This window comes from Marmota monax, unplaced genomic scaffold (genome assembly GCF_021218885.2).
Source record: "Marmota monax isolate L192 unplaced genomic scaffold, Marmota_monax_Labrador192_F-V1.1 WCK01_AAM20220418_F8-fsc00375, whole genome shotgun sequence".
Lineage (NCBI taxonomy): Eukaryota > Metazoa > Chordata > Mammalia > Rodentia > Sciuridae > Marmota > Marmota monax.
In genome coordinates this window covers 313,234-322,029 of record NW_026694675.1, presented here as the reverse complement: position 1 = coordinate 322,029, position 8,796 = coordinate 313,234, and positions in this window count along the sequence as shown.

Below are 8,796 nucleotides of genomic sequence, written 5' to 3'. Positions count from 1 at the left end.
CTAAATTAAAACCTCCCAGAAAGCCACAAGGAAAACCTCCTAGGGCAGGCCTTCCCTGAGCAGGCAGTTTATGGGGTAGAGCGTGGGGGGCCTCAACCATAGTTGTTCCTCTATCCCCAAGAAGGAGCCACAGGGCAGGGCACTCCAAGAAAGTCCCCATAGAATTGGAGCAACACTGCCTCAAGGGTCAGACTCCTACCCTGGCCCCATGGCAGGCTGGATCATGAAGATTATAGACAGATAGGCAGGGCAGGGGATGGTGAGGGGCAAGAGTGGAACTCAGCAATGTGCTAAGGACCAGAATCTGGGAACCACCAACATAGATAGCTAAGAACTGAGAAAAGTGGATCCCAAAATGGCAAAACCCCAGGTCTCCTCAATGAGGATGATAGTGGGGGCTGTGGGGGTTTAGGAAAGAGCCACTTCGCAACATTCATTTTGCAGCCCGATGAACAACCTCCGCGCACCCCCTTGGTGCCCCTGTACCTGCCAAGGCTGGCTCTATGTTCACACAGGTGGGCAGAGCTCCAGTTTTCTTAGGGGGTGTTGGGGAGGGGAGGGAAGAAGCTGAGTGGGGGAGCTGTCCTGAAGGGGAAGAGGGAGACAGGGGGAGGGAGAAAGGCAGGCTGGTGAGGCCCTCCCCCCAGCAGGCACTTCAATAATCTGATTTCCATAAAGAGAACTTTCCCGGTCATAAAGATTTTATTGAAACTCCCAGCAGCCTGATAAAAGCATAATTCCACTGACCACAATCTACCTAGGAATAGCTCCAGGATATTAGGCTGAAACTCAGCAAAGCTATCCCTTCTGGAAGGCTGCTCCATTCCCCTGCCCCCTTTCCCCTCTCCTCCAAGGGGCAGGAGGGGCCTCCATTTGGCTCAACTGTGGACCATCCACACTCTGTGGGGAAAATGTTAGTCCAACCTTGAAAATAAGTCCAGCTCTGCAGGCCTGGGACAGGAGAAAGGAGGCCCCCTGCAGTTCCTAGGCTTGCCATCACCTGTCCAGACCTGCTGCTCCTAGAGGGTGCTCAGGGCCCCACTAGAGTTGAAATCCCAGAGAACTATCTGGAATTCAGAACATCAAAGACAAACTTAGATCTTACCTTGGATCCACAGACTTGGATTTGAATCCTTACTGCATGGCTTACTGGAGATGTGACCTTAAGCAAGTCACTTTGACATTCCTATTGCTAAAATAGGAAAGGAATATCTGTTCAAATTGTGAAGGGTAGTGAGACTATGTGATGCCTACATATAGCACCTAGTGCCTGGCACAAAGCAGACATTTGAAGCACGTGACCCATTGCTACCCTCTTCCTCCCTCCCTCACCAAGCCTTCCCCCCTCTTCAGGCCTAGAAGGGACTTCCTATCAGGATCAGCAGTTCCTAAGAAATATCCATGCAGGGTTGGGAATGTAGCGCAGTGGTAAAGGGCTTTCCTAGCATGTGGAAGACCCTCAGTTCAATCCCCAGTACTGCAAAAACAAAAAAAAATTTTTTTTTAAACAGCCAAAGAAGGGCCACTGATTCTAGGACTTAAATTGTTGGGTTTTGACTAACTGCTGTGACTTTGGGAAAGTCCTCCTTTTCTGTCTCTGAGCTTCAGTTTGTCTACCTGTCCAATGGCAGCAGGCAGTTATATGAACTGGCCTAATTAACCTCCTAGTTCTGATTTTGCCGGATTCAAAAACCTATCGAAAATTGTCCATGGTGGCACATGCCTATAATCCCAGCAACTTGGGAGCCCCTGTGTCAAAATAAAAAAAAATTAAAAAGGACTAGGGGTGTGGCTCAGTGGTAAAGCACCCCTGGGTTTAATCCCCTGTACCCCCCAAAAAAAAGCTGTCCAAAATTCTGATTATTCAGACCTATTCATTCATGTGTTCATATACCAAATACGTATGAAGCTCCTACTATACACTGGGCATCACTCTGAATATGGGAATAAAGCATTTGGAAAAACAGGCAACTACTGCTTCATACAGCACAATGAAATCAATCAATAAAATATATAATATGGCCAGGCATATGCCTGTAATAGTGGCAACTCAGGAGACTGAGGCAAGAGGGTTGAAAGTCCAAGGCCAGCCTCAGCAATTTAGTAACACCCTTTCTCAAAAAAAAAAAAAAAAAAGAGCCAGGTGCAGTGGCACACACCTGTAATCCCAGTGGCTCAGGAGGCTGAGGGAGGAGGATTGCAAGTTCAAAGTGAGCCTTAGCAGAAGCAAGGTGCTAAGCAAATCAGTGAGACCCTGTCTCTAAATAAAATACAAAATACGGAGGGGATGTGGCTCAATGGCCAAGTGCCCCTGAGTTCAATCCCAGGGACCCCCCTATAAATAAACTGATTAATTTTAAAAAAGAAAAGAACTGGGGCTATAGCTCAGGGGTCAAGCACCCCTGGGTTCAATCCCCAGTACTAAAAAGTAAAATAAAGTATGTATTATGTTGAAGGATCTAAGGATGAAATTAACTTAGGGTGAGAGATGAAGATTTGGGAAAGAACAAGGACTAAAAGTTCTAAGATAGCAGTCAGGAAATAACACACCAAGGAGGTATCACTTGATTCAAGACCTGAAGTGGGCACAGGAATAGAATGAGCAACCTCTTGAACTCTAAACAGTCCTGAGGCAAGAGTATGACTGTCTAGGAAGTCAGGGTGCTGGAGAAGAGACAAAGATGAGTGGGAGATGAACTGAGATTTCACAGGGATTCAGTATGTGAAAGGTCTCTGGATCTTTTATTCTGAGTGACATGGGGAGCATGTGGAAAGTTTTTTTTTTTTTTTTTCAAGGAAGGGACATGGTCTTGTTTCTGTTTGAACAGAATCACCCTAGCTGCTGTTCAGAGAAGAGACTGGTGGTGGGAGGAGAGCCTAAGTAAGGAGCAGGGCCCTGCCAAGAGGTGACTGCAGTGATCTAGGTGAGAGGGAATGGTGGAGTAGTGAGCCTGCTCTGAGGCCCAGAGAGGAACCAGCAAAATGGCAGTAGAGTTGCTTCCAGGAAAGGGGAAGTTGTGATGAGTCTGTGGGTCGGAGGAGAGGGCCATAAAAAGGCCAAAGCTGCACTGCCCCTGCCCCTGCCCCAGAGCAGACACAAATTACCTCATTGATGGGCAGCCCAGAGAGACCCAGGTTTGGGGATAGACAGAGTCAGCTTCCACAGGTGACTCCCAGGGTGGCTCTGTGGCCTGTTCTGTGTCCCTCTTTTCTTCCTGAATGGATGCAAGAATGGGGAGACTGACAGCATCCTTGAGTGTGAGGAATCAGAGGGATTCCCATGCTCCCCAGAGTGGGAGGTTATCAACACCATTACCCATATCTGAATTCTGCCCCTATGGACTGCTCATGGAGTGTCCCATGGAAAACCAGCTGCTTGCAAAACATCTTAGAAGTTAGCAAAGAAAGGTGGAACAAAAGATGCAATAGTACATGCCAGGCATGGTGGTGCATACCTGCAATCCCAGTGGCTCAGGAGGCTGAGACAGGACGATCTGAGTTCAAAACCAGCCTCAGCAACTTTTGTGAGGTCCTAAGCAACTCAGTGAGACCCTGTCTCTAAATAAAATATAAAAAAGGGCTGGGATGTGGCTTAGTGGTTAAGTGCCCCTGGGTTCAATCCCTGGTATCAAAAAAAAACAAACAAAAAGAAAGAAAGGAAAGACATTTTAGGATAAGAATATCTAAGCTAGATTGGAACTTTCTGAAAGGGCTGGTATCCTAGATAGCACAGAAACTCACACAGATGGGGTCCTCAGTTGTTTGGAATGGCTTGTCAGGAATTTGAGGGTGATGTGTAGGATGGCAGGGTCTCTCTAGAGATGTCACTTCCTAGTCTTGGCTTCTAACATCCCTTCTGGAGAGTGTGTTATTGTTTTTGCCTGATTCAGACTTGTTATCCAACTTTGGTCCTCTCTGGTCCTTAAGGAACTACCCATTTTCCATGCTCACCCTCTCTGGTTCAGTTAAGTTAGGAGCAAACTCCATTCCTGGTTCAAGGGGAGAATATGTGATTCACGCCTTGACAATCAGTTCGCTCCATTTCACTTGGCCACAATGATTAGTTTAGCGATGGGCCCAGCGAGACTTAGTACTGAGACTTTTGACAGATTGTTGGAAGAGCTTTGAATGCAATTGAATTTGGAGCTGTTTTTTTTTTTTTCCTCCTTATACTGGGGATTGAATCCAGGGGCACTTTATCACTGAGCCACATCTTCAGCCTTTTTTATTTTGAGACAGGGTTTTGGTAAATTGCTTAGGACCTCATTAAATTGCTGAGGCTGGCCTTGAACTTGCCATCCTCCTGCCTCAGCCTTCCAATCCCTGGGATTACAGGTGTATGCCACTATACCTGGCTGAATGTGCAGCTTTGGGTATGTAAGCTCAACCATATGGGGAGAATTTATCTAAGAATGACACCAATACGGAAAATGGAAGAGCTGAGAAGAGGAGTGAGCAAGAATGAGCCCTAAAGATGTTTGGTTTGAGAGCTGGGGAAGGTGACGGCTACATGCCCTCCCAACAGGGGTACCAATTTGGGCATTCAACAGGCTATCTAGTCCGAAAACTTGAAGATGTGAGGAATGAGACATTCATAAGAGGAATTGACATGCTCTGACAATCTCCTGGGGTTCTAGAAGGCCATTTGCACCCTATCTCAAAATAATAAATAAATTATAAAGGCTCAGGATGTAGCTCAGTGGAAAAGCACCCCTGAGTCCAATCCCTAGTACCAAAATAAATAAATAACAATAAATATAAATAAAAAATAAAAAGGCTAGGAATGTAGCTCAGTGATTGGGCACCATGGATTCAATTCCCATTACAGAAAAGAAATACAGAATATGTAAATAACTCTTAAAACTCAATAATAAAAAAATGAAGAAACCCAATTAGAAAATGAGCCAAAGACTTTAGTAGATGTTTCTCAAAAAAAAAAAAAAAAAAAAAACCAAAAAACAAAAAACACACAAATGAGGGCTGGGGATAGAGCTCAATGTTAGAACTCCTTACTTAGAATGCAAAGGCCCTGGGTTTGATCTTTCAGTTTTGCAAAAAGAAAAGAAAAAAAAAGTTATACAAATGGCTAATAAACACATTTAAATGTTCAACATCATAAATGGTTAGGGAAATACAAATTAAAATCACAGTGAAAATCCCCAGAACTTGGGCGGCTGAGGAAAGAGGATTTAAAGTTTGAGGACAGCCTCAGCAATTTTGTGAGACCCAGTATGAAAATTAAAAAGGACTGGGGATGTAGATCAGTGTAGAATGCCCTTAGGTTCAATCCCTAGTACTGTGCGTGCGCGCGCGCGCGTGCGCACACACACACACACACACACACACAAACACACATACACATACACACGTGATACCACTTCACATCTATCAGGATGACTATGATAAAAAAAAAGAAAACAAATGTTGACCATGATAAGGAAAAAATGGAACTTATTTGCAATGTTGGTGGGAATGTAAAATGGTGCAGCTGTTGTGGAAAACAATATGATAAAAAATAAGTAAACAGAATTACCAAATGATTGAGCAATTCCACTTTTAGGTATATATCTAAAAGAATTTAAAGCAGATTTTCCAGTTTAGCTATTGTGAATTGAGCTGCTATAACATTGATGTGGCTGTGTCACTATAGTATGATGATTTTAAGTCCTTTGAGTATAAACCGAGGAGTGGGATAGCTGGGTTAAATGGTGGTTCCATTCCAAATTTTCTAAGGAATCTCCATACTGCTTTCCAGATTGGATGCACCAATTTGCAGTCCCACCAGCAATGTATGAGTGTGCCTTTTTCCCCAAATCCTTGCCAACACTTATTGTTGTTTGTCTTCATAATAGCTGCCATTCTGACTGGCATGAGATAAAATCTTAGAGTAGTTTTGGTTTGCATTTCTCTAATTGCTAGAGATGTTGAACATTTTTTCATATATTTGTTGATTGATTGTATATCTTCTTCTGAGAAGTGTCTGTTCAGCTCCTTAGCCCATTTATAGATTGGGTTTTTTGGTTTCTTTTTTGGTGTTAACTTTTTGAGTTCTTTACATATCCTAGAGATTAGTGCTCTATCTGATATGTGTGTCGCAAAAATTTGCTCCCAAAATGTAGGCTCCCTGATAGGTGAATGGATAAAGAAACTGTGGTAATATACACAATGGAATATTACTCATCATTAAGAGAGAATAAAATTATGGCATTTGCAGGTCAATGGATGGAGTTGGAGACGATAATGCTAAGTGAAGTTAGCCAATCCAAAAAAAACAAAAGCCGAATGTTCTCTCTGATAAGTGGATGCTGATCCATAATGGAGAGGGGGGAGGCATGTGAAAAATGGAGGAACTTTGGGCAAAGGGGAGGGAGTGGAGGGAGGACTCATGGGGGCAGGAAAGATGATGGAATGAGATGGATATCATTACCTAGGTACATGTATGACTGCATATATGATGTGCACTACATCGTGTACAAACACTGAAATGAAAAGCTGTGCTGCAATTGTGTACAATGAATCTAAATGCATTCTGCTGTCATATATACCTAATTAAAATAAATAAAGAAATTTTTAAAAAAGAATGTAAAGCAGAGAATACACCAATATTCCTAAAAGCATTATTCACAATAGGTAAAGGTGGAAACAGCCCAACTGTCCATCAATAGATGAACAGGCAAACGGGTATGGGGTGCATACCTGTAATCCCAGCAGCTCAGGAGATTGAGGCAGGAGCATCGCTAGTTTAAAGCCAGTCTCAGCAACTTAGAGAGGCACTAAGCAACTCAGTGAGACCCTGTCTCTAAATAAAATACAAAATAGGGCTGAGGATGTGGCTCAGTGATCGAGAGCCCCTGAATTCAATTCCTAGTACACACACATACACAAAAAAAGATGAACAGGCAAAATGTAGCAAATACACACAATAGAATACTATTTACCCTTAAAAAGGAAGGAAATTCTGACACATGCTATAGCATGGATAAATTTTGAGGACATTATGCTAAGTGAAATAACCCAGACATAAAAGAACAAATATTATATTACTCTACGTATATCTACCTAGACTAGTCAATTCATAGAGACAAAAATTCAGGGCTCAGGCTGGGGTTGTGGCTCAGTGGTAGAGTGCTTACCTAGCATAGGTGAGGCACTGGGTTCAATCCTCAGAACCACATAAAAACAAATAAATAAGATAAAGGCTAAATTATTTTTTTAAAAGTCAGGGCTCAGGAAAGGGGAATTGGCTGTTATACTTAAAGGGCACTGAGATTCAGTTTCAAAAGATGAAAATTTCAAGGGGGATGGATGATGGTAGTAGTTGCCCAGCAAAATGTAAGTACTTAAGATCTCTTTTTAATTGATTTTTTTTTGGTTATACATGACAGTAGATTGCATTTTGTCATATTATATGTACATGGAGTATAACTTATTCTCCTTACTATCCCATTCTTGTGGTTGTACGTGATATGGAGTTTCATTAGTGGTATATTAATATTTGAACACAGGAAAGTTATATCTGATTCATTTTACTGTCTTTCCTATTCATATACCCCCTCCTTTCCCTCCTTTACCTTCCTTCCCTTTTGTCTAGTCCAATGAACTTCTATTCTTCCCTCCCCCCAGCATTGTATGTCAGCATCCATATGTCAGAGGGAACATTCAGCCTTTGGTTTTGGGGGGATTGGCTAATTTCACTTAGCATGATCCTCTCCAGTTCCATTCATTTACCAGCAAAATGCCATAATTTCATCCTTCTTTATATCTGAGTAATAAAGATGTGGAGATATAGTAAATATAGATATAAATGGTAGATATGTAAAATGGTAAAGCTGCTTTAGAAAACAGTTTGCCAATTCCTCAAAATGTTAAACATAGAGTTGCCTTATGATCCAACAACCATGTGTATGTCCAAGAAAAATGAAAATGTATATCTGCAAAAGAACTTATACATGAAAGTTCAAAGCAACATTATTCATAATAATCAATAGACAAAAATGTGGTTTGTGCATTTGATGGAATATTACTCAGTCGTGAAAAGGAATAAAATACAACATGCATGAAGCTTAAAAACATGCTAGAAAAAAAAAAGATAGATACAAAATGCCACATATTTTAAGAACTCATTTACATAAAATATCCTGGAAAAGCAAAGTAATAGAGACAGATAATTGATTAGTGCTTGTCAGGGGCACGGAGTTGGGAGGAAGGAATTAGAAGTGAGTGAGTGGGCATAGGGTTCCTTTCTAGACAAATAAAAATGTTCTAAAATTAGATAATTGTGATGGTTGCACAACTCTGAATATACTTTTAAAAATCACTGAATTGTGACCTTTAAAAGGAAGAATTTTATGGTTCGTGAATTGTATCTCAATAAGACTCTTTTTTTTAAATCACTCAGAGGTTGGTTTCCTGTGAAATGGTGCTGAGATTCACAGCCTGGTCCAGCAGGCAGGAGGGAGAATTGGGAGGTACTGAGCTGCCATTTACAGAGTGCCTTCTGTTAACAGTTTGGATGTGAGGTGTCGCCTAAAAGCTCTCCTGTGAGACAATGCATGAAGGTTCAGAGGAGAAATGATTGGGTTGTGAGAGTCCTAACTTAATCAGTGAACTAATCCCTGATGGGATTAATTCAGTGGTGTCTGGAGGTGGGTGGAGTATGGCTAGAGGAAATGGTTCGTTGGGGGCATGGATATGGGGTATATATTTTTGTATCTGGAGAGTGAAGTCCCTCCCCCTCCCCCTTCCCCTCCCCCCTCCTCCTGTCCCTGCCCCTTTCTCTTTCTCTCTCTCTCTCTC